At 38.3% G+C, this 16,370-nt stretch overlaps 1 long non-coding RNA gene across 1 annotated transcript in view; it reads left to right on the top strand.

The window, feature by feature from the left end:
* The first annotated feature begins 3,443 nt into the window (after positions 1–3,443).
* LOC103789074 (uncharacterized) overlaps positions 3,444–16,370 on the top strand; it is a 248,658-nt gene continuing 235,731 nt past the window's right edge. Inside the window, exon 1 of the long non-coding RNA XR_013529017.1 lies at positions 3,444–3,723. This is a non-coding gene — a long non-coding RNA (uncharacterized LOC103789074). The remainder of the gene's footprint in view (positions 3,724–16,370) is intronic.

Below are 16,370 nucleotides of genomic sequence, written 5' to 3'. Positions count from 1 at the left end.
TGGTGAAACCCCGTCTCTACTAAAAATTACAAAAAATTAGCTGGGCACGATGGCGCGTGCCTGTAATCCCAGCTACTCAGGAGGCTGAGGCAGGAGAATTGCCTGAACCCAGGAGGCGGAGGTTGCGGTGAGCCGAGATTGCGCCATTGCACTCCAGCCTGGGTAACAAGAGTGAAACTCCATCTCAAAAAAAAAAAAAAAAAAAAAATCTTTCCAGACTACTCTAGACATTTTGCTCTAAATTCCTCTATACGATGCTTCCTTTGAATTATTTGATGATAATGATCAAAAGAATTTGTGACATTTCTTACATTGCTTTGGTATAAAATTATTTAATTTCTTTATTAGTATTCCATTTTTCATATTTATTTTGACCACTTTATTAGTTCATAAATACGTAAAAGTTAAGCACAGTACCGAATGCTTAGTTTTGTTTGTTGACTTTTTTACAAAGTAGAGTTTATGCATTTGAAACAGATTGTATAAAACTGGTATATTTAATACATACAGCTTTTGGGATATACTTAAAATGCAATTCTATTTCGATCTCTCCCTCTTATTTAAATTTTATTTACCAGGGATTTTTTTTTTTTTTTTTTTTTTTTTTTGAGACGGAGTTTCGCTCTTGTGACCCAGGCTGGAGTGCAATGGCGTGATCTCGGCTCACCGCAACCTCCGCCTCCTGGGTTCAGGCAATTCTCCTGCCTCAGCCTCCTGAGTAGCTGGGATTACAGGCACATGCCACCATGCCCAGCTAATTTTTTGTATTTTTAGTAGAGACGGGGTTTCACCATGTTGACCAGGATGGTCTCGATCTCTTGACCTTGTGATCCACCCGCCTCGGCCTCCCAAAGTGCTGGGATTACAGGCTTGAGCCACCGCGCCTGGCCTACCAGGGTTTTTTTTTCACTGCCACTGCAAACAGTCAGAACCAGGGAAGACATAGGGCTTTTATGATCAATCCTAAATAAGAGAACACCATAAAGTCATCTTTATTCACATGTTCTCAAATGTAAAAGAATTAGAATTTCCAAGGCAATATATTTATCTTCAGCCTTCATTCATATGTGACTTATGTTCCTTGTTTTCCAGTAAGCACTTATGGAGAAAGGTGAAAGCCTTCATCTTTCCTTCTCTGGCCATAATGGCTTTGTCCAGCATCGTTGTCTTTCATTCCCCGTCTCTGCTAAATAAACTTGATTTGGAGAATCCTGCATTTAGCTAAGACTCTATAGGTCTCTTTCTATACACATGAGATGTTTCCTAGTTTACCTTATTATATTTCATGGTAATTTTCTCTTTACACCTTTTTATTATTTAATTATATTTTCATCTCCTATACATCTCTCATACTGTTTTCTAAAAGTTTCACTCCCTTTCTCAGAAAAGCAATGCATTTCCTAAGCCAAAAAAGTTTCTCTTCTCCTTCCCAGTAGATGTTCAAGAAGAGCAATATTTTCTTTTTATTTATTTATTTATTTTTAAAGACGGAGTTTCACCATGTTAGTCAGCTGGTCTTGAACTCCCAACCTCAGGTGATCTGCCCACCTTGGCCTCCAGAGTGCTTGGCTTACAGGCGTGAGCCAACACGCCCGGCCGAAGAGCAATATTTTCTTTCTTCCTTTCATATGCCTGGTGTATCAAATTTTCCGATGCCTTTATCATTGTATTTCTCACATAGTGTCTAAAGACAAATGTTTTCCTTTATAAGTCTGATATCTTTGTTCTGTATACTATACCTTGCCTTCTTACCAACACCCTGTGTTCTTTTTTTTTTTAATTGAGGCCAGAAGTCTTTATTCTTTGTTTCTATGCATGGTGTTTTTTCTTTCGTGTAGGTGGTCAGTTCTTTCTTTCTGGCCGTCCTTCTTTTGGCTCCCAGGAGCAGCGCCCTTCTCTCTTCATGGTCTTTTTAAAGCATCGTTTGCTACTAGTATTTTAGCCTCATGGGCAAATTCTTCCCTTTATCTCTCGGCACATGCTTTATTAAATCTATTAAAGTTCAGATAATTATTTTCTGTTTTCACTGCATTAAACCATTGCTTTTACTTCCTTTTGTTCTAAGTTACATGGCCTTTTCCTCCTGCCAAAGAGATGAATTGCATTTTTCTTATGTTAAATGAGATTTATCAGCACTTCTATTATTCATCAGTTTCATATTTCACATTTATGTTTGGATTCCTCCTTATCCCTGGAGGCTATTTTACTTACCTTTGTGTGGTTAAGAGTTTCTAAGCATTTTATTTCTTCTGCTACCTTGTAAAACTTCTTTTTTATTTGGCACATCAGACAGAATGCATTATATTCTCCCATTCAAGTAGTCGGTAGCCACTTTGCTATTTTGTATTATCTTGGCAGTATATCACTGTTTCTCTTTTTATAACACAGATATTATATTTTACTGAATGTTAATCTGCATAATTTTTTCATACAGTCTTTGTAATATTATTCAAAATGTTTAGATTTTTATTTGCCTATTAATATAAATGAATTTTTGATACAATATGAGTAATCTGATTACTCATTTAATAGGTAATTATCACATGTTGCTATTTATATCTCAGGACATACTAACTTCTATGATTTATTTTTTGTACTAGTATCTGTTTTCTATATTATTTTTCTTTGTATCTTTATTATATTCCCGTTTCTTCCAGATTATTTTAATTCAATTGATCTGGGCCATATAGACCCAAAATAAATTCTGTAATCTGACCATACATGATAGTGTTTTACTAAATGTTGAAATTTAGAAGCTACATAATACACCATCTTTGCACCCAAGAAAATCAGAATCTAGAAGGGGAAATACATGCTTAAGCCAATAATTAAATTCCAGGGTGATATACATAGCAGTAGAAGTAATACGTGAACAGAGGAGAGACTTATGAACTCTGAAGACATAAGGGAATGCTTCACAGAGGCAGGTGACTCCAAGCAATGCGGCTAAGGCGGTAGTAGGCCTTTATATAGTCAAGGAAGGCAGAGATTCCTGATAGACGGAACGCCATGCGCAAAGGATTTAAGCATGGAGCCACAAGGTTCGTGGAGGCTGCAGGTGACTCAATGCTGCTAAAGCAGGAACTGGTTAGGTTGATGCGGGTGAGCTGTGAGAGATGGAAGATGGAAAGGCAGGTGGGTGGAAGCCACGAAGCATCTTATCTGTCGTTCTCGGTTGGAATGTAGATTTTTTTTCTATGAGAGAAGAAACCGGCCGGGCGCGGTGGCTCACGCCTGTAATCCCAGCACTTTGGGAAGCCGAGGCGGGCGGATCACGAGGTCAGGAGATGGAGACCATCCTGGCCAACACGGTGAAACCCCGTCTCTACTAAAAACACAAAAAACGAGCCGGGCGTCATGGTGCGCGCCTGTAGTCCCTGCTACTCGGGAGGCTGAGGCGGGAGAACCGCTTGAAACCGGAAACCGGAAGTTGCTGCGAGCTCGGATCCCGCCGCTGCACTCCAGCTTGGCGGGGGAGCGAGACTCCGTCTCAAAAAAAAAAAAAAAAAAAAAGGGAGAGAAGAAACCATAAAAGGAAGGGGTTTGGTCACTGTAAAGCATGGATTCTGGAGGTAGGAAGACAAAAGTCAGCAGGGCCAGCTACGAGGCTATTGTCCGGAAGAAACGTGTGGAGAGGCTGAACAAAATCAGTGGAGATGGAGAACAGGATGGACGTGCACCAGGCGGACATGCACCTGAGCAGAGAAGCATCTAGGATGATGGGTAAGTTGCTGGCTCTCGGGATGAGCTACCGCGCTGGGCTGCTTACCCTGGAGGAAGAACACACACTGCATGTCAGCCCTTTTTGTTCTCTGTACTGTTCCATTCTGTTAGAAAGTCTGACCTCAGAAGCCTCGTGCTTCCTCAGGCAGTTCACTTTCAGTGTTGTAGCTCAACACAGTGTTTTTCTGTATAAGAAATACAGGCTCATATACTGCGGAGGCAGCCAGCAACAACCCAGGGCAGCTGCAAGTGGCAGGTCTCGGAACTGTAGTGGTGTAATTAAATCGCAGCACGCCGTAGCTTGTGAAGTGACTTTTCACGTAGTCTCCTTATGCAGGGACTGATCCAGAGAATCAAAATGTTGGTGGCACGGGATGAGCATGATTTGTTATACGGATGCCCCAAAGCTGAATCAGTGTTATTTTATGCTAAGCAGTTTTATTAACATTCTAGGTAAGTGATTGGTTCTATGCCTCAGATACGTCTAAGCATTCTGTGAGGGTAAGTAGGTGCCACCCAGAAATAGGCCATAAAACTAGTTTCCTGGTAAAACTCATACAAGAATGGGCTGATGTAAACTTTATATTTTTTCCCATTTTAAATTCTTAAATACCATCTTTTTTAACAAGTAGAATCTGGGTTACTGTGTCCTAGAAAAGCCTAATGGTAGTCTTCCTTAGCTGGGATGCGCCATCTGTTCACTCTCATAACTCACTTTATTTTCCCCTCAGTAAATCTCATGGGTATTGTCGTTTCTACCTAGTCACTAGAAGTACTTTTACTTATCTGCCAAAGTTATCCGGATGTTTTAAATGTTCTTCTAATACATTCCAGGGTTTATTTTGGGGTTTTCTTTTCTTCCTCTTGATAGTATTTTTTTTCTTTTTTAAAATCATGTTCTCCGTGGTCAGCTTTCTCATCTATCATTCTACATGGAGTGTAGATTACACACCCATCACCATTGCACAATGTATATCAGCTTCCCTTCTCTTTATAATTATTATTTTCATTCTTGACACATTCCTCAAGGCTTCATTTATAACAGTGCTTCCCTGAAGAGTTTACATTTCTGTCAAGGAGCGCAGAATACCTCACTTTTCCCTAGTGAAACTCAAGAATATTTATCTGTGATCCCATGAGCACCATCCTTGCACATAGCACTTAGCAGCGACGTCGGTTCCAACACCTCATCCTTCACCTCCCCTCTCTGCCCTGCCACATACGTGAATTCCAGATGCGCCTCCCCTTCACCCCCCATATGTTTCATCTGTTCCCAATGTGATCCAGATGCCTTGTATTTTCTTCCAGGGAAATGGAGGATCTTTATAAGCTGTCCCCCGTGAGTCATTTTTCTGCCTTTACATCCAAGTCTGTTGTATTTTTCCCCAATGTGCCACGGGTGCATATGGCTCTTCTTCCTCCCAGCACAGATGTACACTTCCTTCACCTTCTGTTCTCTGATCATTGCTGTTTTATGTGCCCCGGGTACACCTTTTCACCTCACATGCTGCCCAGCTGTGTTATATTTTCTCATTGCTAGCATCCATCAATATTGCTGCCTTTAAGGGAGCAAGTTGCTTCTCTTGCTTTAGATGAACAAGAGACATTTCTATTTCTCTTAGTTTAAGTATGTCTGACTTTTTTTCCTAATGCGTGTTATATGGATTTACTCTTCTGTACTGTGAGGGTTCCCCATAATCTCGACCATTCCAGTGGGAATATGAAGTGCTGTGACTTTCTTTTGAAACAGAATCTGGGGTCATCAAATGCCTTTTCATTTCTATTTATTATTGTGTTAAGAAAACACTGGTTCAGAGTTTGCTAAGAGCAAGGCCTAGAGCTACAGCCTATGCTCATCAGGATGAAGAAGACATAGTTAATGGGTTAATTGTAATATACAGAATAATCTCATCTGTAAGCTTTCAGGTAAATAGGAAAAAATTCTTATACAGTTTGTTTTGTGTCAATCAGAACACACAAAAAAGAGCTCTATATGTCTACAATGTATGCAAAGTATATAGGTATTCCTCATCATAAACTCGCTCTTCTGACTTTCTCAGGTCGTACCCTTGTTTAATTGTACTGAGTTGTCCTCCTTCCCAGGATTCCATGAAGACCTGCTTCTTCAGCATCCCTCAATTCAATTGTTCGCACATTAGTGTGACAGAGCAATGCTAGAGTGATACGATGACTCCCTCATATTGAGCACATTTGTTTGGTCTGCTCTGAGTGTTGCTTACAGTTTGTTTTTAAATAACCAAAATGCTTACTTTTCATCCTCCCTGATATACCTTATGAGTCATTGTCTGCATAAGAATTACAGCATATAAATTGCATCCATTGACTTTTCTGTCTCCCAGTCAGGTCTTCTACCCAGGTACTTCAGTTCATAATAATTAGACCTGGGAACGCTGCAACTTTTCCCTTCTGCTGCAGAAAATATCTACGAACAATTATCATTATCCCCCACAGTGCTATTAGGGGAATTGTTCTTCTTTTTAAATATTAAGTCTTTATGGATCCTGCTCCCATGTCAGCTTTGATCCATTTATTTGGTTTTGAGCTGACTAAAATCTCTGTATTATCTTCACTGTCCCCCTGCTTAATTATCCTGTGTCCTTCAGAGAGTGAAACCTTTAGTCTTTTTTCTATTTGAAGACTAAACTAGTACATTGTTCATGTTTTTAATATTCATCCTTCCTTGAAATATTTATAGGATGAATAATAAAATAAATGTTTGAAGGATGAATATTAAAAACATGAGCAATGTACTAGTTCAGTACATACTGTGTACTAGGCAATGTTATGGGCCCGATATGACAATAGTGAACAGAAGTTCCCACCTTTATAAATCTTACATCTTAGGCAGAAAGACAGGAACAAATTAATAAGTAAAATGCAGTTTACCGTACTGAGAATGAGAAGTGCTTGTGGGGAAAAAAGCTCAGCAAGAAATAGTGATAAGGAATGTGTAGATGTATACAATGGCATGTGTGTGTTAAATGGGGCCCAGGGAAGGCCTCTTTGAGGAGGTCACAAGTTGAGGAGTGAGTCGGCCCTGATGGTGTCGGAATGGAGTACCTCAGGTGAAGGGAATAGGAATTCAAAGGCTCTAACCTGGAACTATGAACTGATGTACTTGGGGAACTTGGAGAAAGTCCATGGGACTGGAGTGCATTGTGAGGAGGAGAGTACTAGGGTGAGTAAGGAGCGGTAACAGGGTTCAGATGAAGGAGAGCCGTGTCGGGCATTTTAAGTTTCACAAACCTCGCTGAGTGAGGCCTTTCCCCAAATGCAATCTTTATTTCTCATAGGTCCCAGAGGCATTGATACTTATTTCCTTTTTCTAAGGACCTCTGATTTTCCCCAGTGGCCTACACCTCCCTCCCTCTCTTTTCCTTCTCTCTTATGCAGCTCCCTCCTTCCCTCCCTCCCTTCCTTCTTCCCTTCCTCCTTTCCTGCCTTTTCCTTCCTTTCTTCCTTCCTTCCTTCTTTCTTCTTCCTTTTTTCTCTTTCTATTTTTCCCCACAGTTTATCCCACAAAACATGGCACCTAATCCTCATTTATAAATGTTTCCTCTCATCTGCAAAGATGATGCACCCCCAGGATATCAATTTTTCTAAAAACATTGCATTTCTTACTTATTTTTGAGTCACAAGAGGACATGGACGTTCAAATGTTTGCTGCAGAAATGAGAGGAAAGGGTGTTACCTCTTTCTCCACTTCAGGACCATTCTCTGTGATTTCCAGCCGTTTCCTTTCTTCCTTGGCTCTTTTATGGCTTTAGGTGCAACAGAGATCCAGTGTTCTCCTTGTGTACTTATGTTCCATTTATCCTTTTTTCTTTCCTTTTTTTTAAGTTGGCTTCTCCAGAGAAGCATACCTTTTTGCTCGCTCTTCTCAGAAGGTCGCCTTTGATCTCTGAACCTGCCAGGGGCAGCGTAGCTCACTACCTTGACTCTGTCTTTGCTTCCCTTTGGCACCCTTTCACCTCAGAGGCATGACAAATTGTATGCAACTGACTTTTTATGTATCCTCAATTGTGTGCTGCTTTCTGTTAGCTCTCTAATGGAGTACAAGGTGAGTGTAGAATCCTCGACCTACAGAACTGGAAAGGATTCCATGTAGTCCAGTATTACTTGATAACCGAAGAAAAAATAGTGTTTTCCTCTTTGCCCCACATTTAAAAAGGAAGAGGGTGTGGACTCACAGCCGTGCTGTTGTTTTTCTCATGTACATTTGCTTTAGGTGCTGTTTATTCCTCCAAGGAAGAGGAAGAGTGGTGTGATTGTAAACTCACCCTAGGTGCACCGTCAGTGTCTTTCCCATCTACTATCCAAAAGATAGTTGAAATCCCAGTTTCTCTATGAAAGCTTTCGGAATAACTCCAGGCTTTTACGATTTGACCTTCTCTGAACTGCTTTATTCCATGTGGTTGATGTTACTGACTTGACATTAACCCATACTGTCTAACACGTACATTGTTTATATTATTCTTGTTTCTTCTAGATTGATAGCTATCTCCTAGGGACATATCTTCTCTCTCTTTCTTTTGGTGCTCACCACAACACTTTAAAGCAATGGTTTTCTCAAAGTAAGTATTTAATAGTATATTTTAAAAATGTTCACATAAGCATGAGCATTTTACCCAATTTACAATTATTATTATTGTTATTTTTTTGAGATGGAATCTTATTTTGTCACCCAGGCTGGAGTGCAATGGTGCCATCTTGGCTTAACTGCAACCTCTGTCTCACATGTTTAAGTGACTTTCCTGTCTCAGCCTCCCGAGTAGCTGGGACAGTTGCCCACCACCATACCTGGCCAAGTCTTGTATTTTTAGTAGAGACAGGATTTCACCATGTTGGCAAGGCTGCTCTTGAACACCCAACCTCAAGTGATTCACCCGTCTCAGCCTCACAGAGAGCTGAGATTATAGGCATGAGCCACCGTACCAGGCCCTAAATTATTTTATTTACCCTATTGAAAACTTTGATGTTCCATGTTTAGGTACAGTTCAGATGTGCTGAACTCTTTCTTCCTTTTTGGGGAAGAATATTCATCACTGTTGACCCAGAGAAATTAACTTTGATCTCTTGTTGTATTTTCTATGTATTTACTTTTCTTCAAACATTTCCTAGGCAGTTGTTTCTCTTCATAACTAAATTAAACCAACTATTGCCTCAACATTTTTTCTTTGTCTGCTTAACTTTCCTCTTCCATACCATTATACACAGACAAAGACAGCGTTTGCTGCTCACAGGCCTTGATTCTGCAAATACCAATCTAATCATTTGTCTTCCACCTAAACAAAAATGTTTATTCCATAATATTTTTCATATCTAATACAAAAGTGATATATATATATTTTTGTATACAATTTAAAACACATCACCTAGTAAATAGCCAGACATGCAATAAGTTTCCTAGAGTTAATTATGGGGTGTGTGTGTATGTGTGTGTGTGAGAGTATATTGTGTTTCTCTTCATGAATGTATAATATACATACTGTCTTCTAACTCATTCTTTTCATGGTTTTAAATTGTACTCTAACATCTTTATTATGTTGTGATAGTACTAAAATAATGTTTTACTTTTTACCAGATTCAATATTTAGAAAATATATAAATAAGGCAAAATAAAAATTGCCTATAGCTAATTGCCCACAATGATCACTGTTTACAATTTCATCCATGCAACATATTGTGAACTCCATTACATGTCATTATATATTTTCCACTATGTCATTTTTCATATCTGTACAATATTCTTTCCTAGGTATATTGAGTGAGTTTAAAAATCAACTTGATTATTGAATACTCATTTCCAGTGATCTTCTCTTACAATTCTGCAATTTGCCTCACTGAAGGAAATTTTTGTTTCACATTCCTTGTTTCTTACTTAGGATAAATTCCCATCTTGAATTATATTTCTGGGCAAGGATGTGTGCTGCCACATTGTCTTCCAGAAGGCGATACTTCCATTTACATGTCACTCAGGTATATGTGAGTGACCATTTACATGAGATCTTGATATTACAGAGTTTTTCATGTTTTTACTTTTAGTTTTTCCAAATTGGTAGGCATAATAGGCTATCACATCATTTTTTAACTTTATATTTCCTGAAAATAATAATGAAGTTAAACTTTCCTGAAGGATAGCTTTCCTAGTTTGCTATAAATTTGCCTTTTATATTTCTTTGTGGTGATTTTTGATATGCAAACATTTTATTTAACCACGTACGGATTTATTGTTACATATAAGCTGGGGTGTTCTGTACCTGAGTCCAGAAAAACATTTACTATGCTTTCTTTTAATTACATTTTTAATATTTAAATATTTACCAAATTTGGAAGTGAATTGAGTGTTTGATATGAGGTAAGAAGATTTTGCTCTTCTCAGAATGGTCCCAACTGCATTTTTCTTTTTCTTTTCTTTCTTTCTTTTTTTTTTTTTTGAGACGGAGTCTCATTCTGTTGCCAGGCTGGAGTACAGTGATGCGATCTCAGCTCATTGCAGCCTCGGCCTCCTGAGTAGCTGGGATTACAGGCACGCGCCACCATGCCCTGCTAATTTTTTGTATTTTTAGTAGAGATGGGGTTTCACCATGTTGACCAGGATGGTCTCGATCTCTTGACCTTGTGATCTGCCCACCTCAGCCTCCCAAAGTGCTGGGATTACAGGTGTGAGCCACTGTGCCCAGCCTTCAAACTGCACTTTTTCTTAACTAATCTGTTATTAGTCACAGATTTGAAGTTTATTTTGTAGAATACTTACATGCATACAAGATACTTCTTTTAGGTTTACATAGCTTTATTTATTTTCACCTTTATATATATATATATATATATATATATATATATATATATATATACGTAAATATATATATATATATACACATACATATTTATATATTTTTGTATTTTTAGTAGAGACGGGGTTTCACCATGTTGACCAGGATGGTCTCGATCTCTTGACCGAGGCCCGCCTCAGCATACCAAAGTGCTGGGATTACAGGCTTAAGCCACCGCGCCCGGCCTTTCCCCTTTATATTTTACTTATTTAACTTATTTCAACTTTCTTCATTTGATCCCTGGCTGGATTTATTTTTTCTTATCCAGGATATAGCTGCATTCCTTTTTTGGCATTTATATAGGGAAATCTTTCTTCTCCTGCCCTCCTGCCCACCCTTTATCTTACCCTTAAGCTGTATTGTTTGGCTCCAAAATGTGAAGATACTGTGATTTTCTACCAAAGTAATTTAATGAGAATGCTTGCCTTCTGTGTGACTATTATTTCAACATCTCCTTACGCTCTTATCTTTCCCTGCATTGGCCAGAGATGATTTTTCTAAAATTCATTTTCTGCTGTGTCACTAACCCACTTCCCTTGTAATCCTGAAACAACATGTTGGCTTCCTGTGCATCTCAGATTTTTGTTTAGTTTTGGCGTTGGTCTTACCTTAGGCATCTTCTCTCTGCCCACACTGAGTGTCACCTTCACTGTCTTTGGGTCCAATGCACTGTGTACCATCTCGGGGACTCAGGCATGTTCAGGCTCCTGCCGTGTCCATATTACATGTGTTATAATCTCTTTCTTCACCTTATATGTAATGTAATTTCTTTGACACGTGCTTCATAGTAACTCAGTTCTCATTTGGGGCAGTCTGAGTGCCATATTTTTGTCAGCGGATGATTTATTCCCTTTGTGTGTCATCTGTTATTTAAGTCTTGTACTTAAATGTACCCCGAGGTTATCACTGACCCTGTTTATGTGTCTCAGATGCTTTACTTTGTCTCAGTTTCAACCTCACGTGTATCGACAGTCTTGTTCCTTTGTCCTAAGTAGCTCACCAGTTTTCAGATACTTTTTTATACTTTTGAGACAGATTTTTTGTTCTTTACACAGTTGCTTACTTTTCATCTCCCCCTTCAGCAAATGATTTGTTTTTGCCTTTACGTTCTTGTTATTTTATCTTTTCATTTACTTGTTCTTCTGTATTATGAACTCTCATATTTCACATCTCAGTGTCTCCGTATTCAGTGCCTCTTGTAGCATTTGTATCTTCGGAGCATGGTTTTGTTCCGTAACCCTTCACATGTTGTTACAGCAAAGTCAGATAATCTTCACAGTAACAAATGATTCACTTTGTTTTTTAGAACTACAGTAAATACTCTTTTTATATTCAGTTTTTAAAGTGATAGTCTGTCTGCTCTTCTATTTGTATCTCATATCCTTTTATTTTGCTTCAATTTTAATTTCAGGGGTCTTTCATCTTTTGCCTTCCTTATTTATGGATTCTGTATTTTCTTCTTTTAAATGCTTGAAACATACTCTTTATCCAATAGATTCTAAATATATTATTTTCTTCTTAAATACTAAGTTACCTTGGTGATTAAAAAAGAATCATTTAGTCAATGATTGTTAAAAAGTTATTTACTGATCTGTATACCAAAAACTCAAAGGATACAGAGTAAGTGTTGGGGGAAGACCAGTAAGGGCTAGGTCATCCAGGGAAGACTAGAAGGACTAAACATTTTAGCAAACCTTAAAGGATTCATAGGGTTTGGACCCTGAAAAAGATGAGAAAAGAGCAAGCACTACAATCTTATGGTTCAGACAGAACAATTCAGCTGTAGAGACAGAACAGACCAAACTGCAGCAATTCAAAGGCAGTCAGACATTAACAGTCACCAGCATATCAAGTTTCATTTGTTTTCCGTTGGGAGATAGAAAAAAAAGGGAGATGAAAAATGAACTGAAAAACAATCCTTAGAACTAACTCTCCATGAGCAGAGTTCATTAAAGAATTGTAGTAATATGTCCCAAATGCTTAAAGAGCTACAGCCTCCCTTCTGTTATCACCATTTTTCTTAATTTCTAAATTGTTTTTGCCATATTTCCACTTTTTAATCTATTATTTTCAAGCCATCACTGATCGATCGGTAAGTCAATAAATAGAATTCAGTAATATGTACATGGTATTACAGAGATAAGAATGACTACTTTCAAGGAGATTTTAACCTCATGTAGCAGCAAATAATTGCACCTCTAATTTTCAGAAGGTAAAGAGTATTAAATGAAGTGATGAAATAGAGGGAAGCTCTAAAGCTGCAGGAATCCGATACATATAAAAATAAGTGATGATGGAATTAGTCATTTTAAAATGACAGAAATTGAGCTGGACCTTGAAGGGTACAGATCAATAAGATAGAAGAGGTCTTAGCTCTTGAAGTCAGTGATTAGGATGATGTTCTTTTTTAAGTGATAATCAGATACTGGGTCTGTACTACATGCCAGGCTAAAGACTTTTACACACTGAGATACAATGGTGAACAAGACAGGCACTATTTGCTCAAATGAGGTTTACATGCCTTGGGGAGAGCTACTCAATAAAGAAACAAACTGGTAAACGAAGAAGTTGATATTACATAGTGGAAGGTTTATAAAGAAACTAGTGTGATGTGGCAGAGAGGGAGACTGGGAAAGGAGGCTAATTATTTTGGGTAGTCAATAGCTGCCTCTTAATGTGAGTCAGTCACATAAAGATGTGGGGCAGTATTCTCTCCAAACAAGGGGAGAAGCATATTGGTAGAACTTAGGGCAGAAATGAGAGTGGTAGGAAATGAGATCTGAGAGGTAGATTTGGGTAAACCATGCAGAGCCTTGCTGGCGGTGATGAGGTATGATGAGGTGCTTTTTGGTAATTGGGTATGTTTCTTTGTGAAGTGTTTGTTCAAACTTTTTGCCTGTTTTTTTATTTTTTAATTGTGATTTTCAAATAATTATCCTGTTTGAGTTTTGGGTCACTTCTTAAATCTGAAGCTGTATATCTTTTACCAGTTTTATAAAATTTTATCAGGCAAAGTTTTTTTGAATATTGCTTCTTTCTAATTAATATTCCTCTGTCCTTCTGGAACTGCAAGTGCATCTATGTTAGACCTATTCACCTTGTCCCCATGTGTCTCTTAAACCCTTTTTCTATGTTTTCTACCCTCTTATCTTTTGTACTTTAGTTTTTTTTCTATCAAATTTTAAATTCATTTTATTAGTCCTGTATCCTTCCTGCTATTTTATTTATTGCATTTTTTTTTATTTGTGTGATTTTTCTCATTTGATTATTTTTCTTATGGATTTTAGTTCTCCATTGAACTGCTCGAATTTTTCCCCAATTTTCCTGAATCATATTAAATAGCAACTTTAATATATATTTGCTTAAATTTATGTAGTTATTTAAAAGTGTATGTATGTTTTCTGTTTCTTTTTCTAACTTATGGTCATTTAGCCTACTTCTTGGTATGCTTGGTCATTTTTTACTGAATAGTAGACATGATGTGTTGACAATTTAAAAATCTCTGGGTAACACTTTCCTCCATTGAAGAGCGTTTAATTTTATTTTATTCAAGTGAAGAGACGGCAATCTGACCATCTTTAGCCAAGTCAAGTCCCTTTTGAGTTTGCCTTGTTTATAGAGTATAGCCCTTTAAGGGTTTTCGCTGAATGTCTGGGCTGCCTACTGTAGCCCCTTTCATGAGCCCCTTTCCAGCATTGAGAAACTACTGATATTTGTTTGATTTTTAGTCTCTTACAGTTGTTTGCCACTTTATTTTTTTTTTTTTTTTTGGAAACTGTCCTTGTATATGTGAAATTTTAAACCCAGCAAATGCTTCTAAGGGCCATTTCATATTGATTATTTGTTTCACTTATTTGTGGTTCTTTTTTTTTCAGCACATTGAGTTCTCAATACCTGCCTATTTTAAAGCTCTTAATTAATTTTTTCTCTGAGGTCAGTGAGATGGTTCCAAACTATTAGGCAACTTTTTTTTTTCTGGTATGCCCCTGTGACTAGCGCTTCAAAGTAACAGATGTTTCTGAAGCTCTCACTCACAGTGGAATTTCTAGTGTCTTTTTTTCACTCTTTGAGTCTTCAAACAGCCGTTTTGTGTTTTGTTTTGTTTATTCCAAAGGGTGTGTTAGTCTAGTAGTAGCTGCTTCACCATACCTAGAAGCAGAGACCCCTCCCTTTTTGTCTTTTCAAATAATAGTGTTATCTACACTACTTAGTATTCTACCACATTTGACATTGAACTCCTAAAGAACTTTGGGTACAGACATGTATCTGTGTGACCAAGAGAGCTCATAGCACTGGACACTTACTTGCAGAGCAGGAGAGGAATCTGGCCTGAGCACTAACTCCTGCCTTTTCTCTTGTACTGACAGGAAACTCATTTGGGTCAGTATTATGAAAGCCATTTGTTTACCTATTAGTCACAAAATATGTAATCATTCAGGTTCATTATCAAAGCAGATAGTTGCACATTAAAACTGTTGTTTCATGATAGGTGATGAACATATACATCCTTCTTCAAATTTTTATTTTCTAGGATAGGATGGTATAAATAGATTATTCAATTAATACTGGATGCCTGGAAATCCCAGGAAGCAACAGCATGAACAACGGCCTGGAGGAAGATACAGCTTTGCACATTTATAGAGTCCAAGAAGGCCAGTGTATCTGAAGAGTAGAATGTTGAAAGAGGCAGCAGAAGCAATGAATAGAGTTCGGGGCTTTATAAACCAATTTGAGGAGATTGGACTTTGACATCAAGCCAATGGGAAACCATTTAAATTATTTAAACAAGATTTAAATTTTAAAGTGATGACTGTGTTTCTATGTAATAAATGGAATAGAACAGGAAAGAAGAAAGGAGTCAATGTAGGAGGCTATTAGCAGTGTGGTTTATGGTGACATCAGCATAGGTAGTAAAAAAGGATTGTACTCAGAACCCACTTTGGAGGCATAAGTGGCTTGGTAATTGACAGTGTGGGTGAACGGGAGGGATGACACTCATCTTGTGGCCTGGGCAATGGGGGATTGGTGGGGGCATGTCATCACTAAAAGAGAAGATACTAAGGCAGAAGCATGTTTTCAAGAGACAATGATAAATCCAGTTTTCAGCAGGCTGGGTTTTAGTCACCTCTGAGATATTCAAGTCAGGATGTCCAGCAGTCGATTAGGTGTATGTTTCTGTGGTTTGGAGAAAGACCTGGACTATGGATACATATTTAGAGTCATCTTCACAGAGATGTTAACTGAAGTCATGGAGGGAGAGAGGAGTGTTTTGGGCAGTGTAAAGGAGTTAAGGTCGAGGAATAAGGAGAGACAAAACTCTAAGAAACGCCAACATTGCAGGCATGATTGCTTTTTAAGGGTAAGAAGCAAAAAGTAAGAAAGAGCGAGAGTCAGGGGGTATCAAGACTGCAGCGTGATGGACTCTGAGAGCAGAGACTCTCAGGAAGAAGGTTCTGTCTCGTTTCGAAAGCTGGAATGTGTCAAGAAGTGTCAAAAACTGTGAAGGGTTGACGGTTGTACCTACTTGCAAGTTAACAGATTAGTCAGCCAGAGTTTCAAGGATACTAACCACAGACATGAGATTCTGGAGCCAGAGCCAAAGAACTGTATTATTTGTGGCTGAGCAGGTTCAAGTAGCACAGGGGCAGTAAAGCGTGAGCCTGAGTGAGTGCTGCATACACAGAGAGCTTGCATCATGCTCTACAGCTGTGAACTTAGGAAATCCTAGTCTTTTACATTTTTCTGCAAGCAAAGATACCCATATTTGCCTGGGAGGGGGATATCTTCATTATA

This window comes from Callithrix jacchus, chromosome 18, assembly GCF_049354715.1.
Source record: "Callithrix jacchus isolate 240 chromosome 18, calJac240_pri, whole genome shotgun sequence".
Lineage (NCBI taxonomy): Eukaryota > Metazoa > Chordata > Mammalia > Primates > Cebidae > Callithrix > Callithrix jacchus.
The sequence above is the reverse complement of the archived record's forward strand: the minus strand, read 5'-3'. Positions and strand labels throughout refer to the sequence as shown.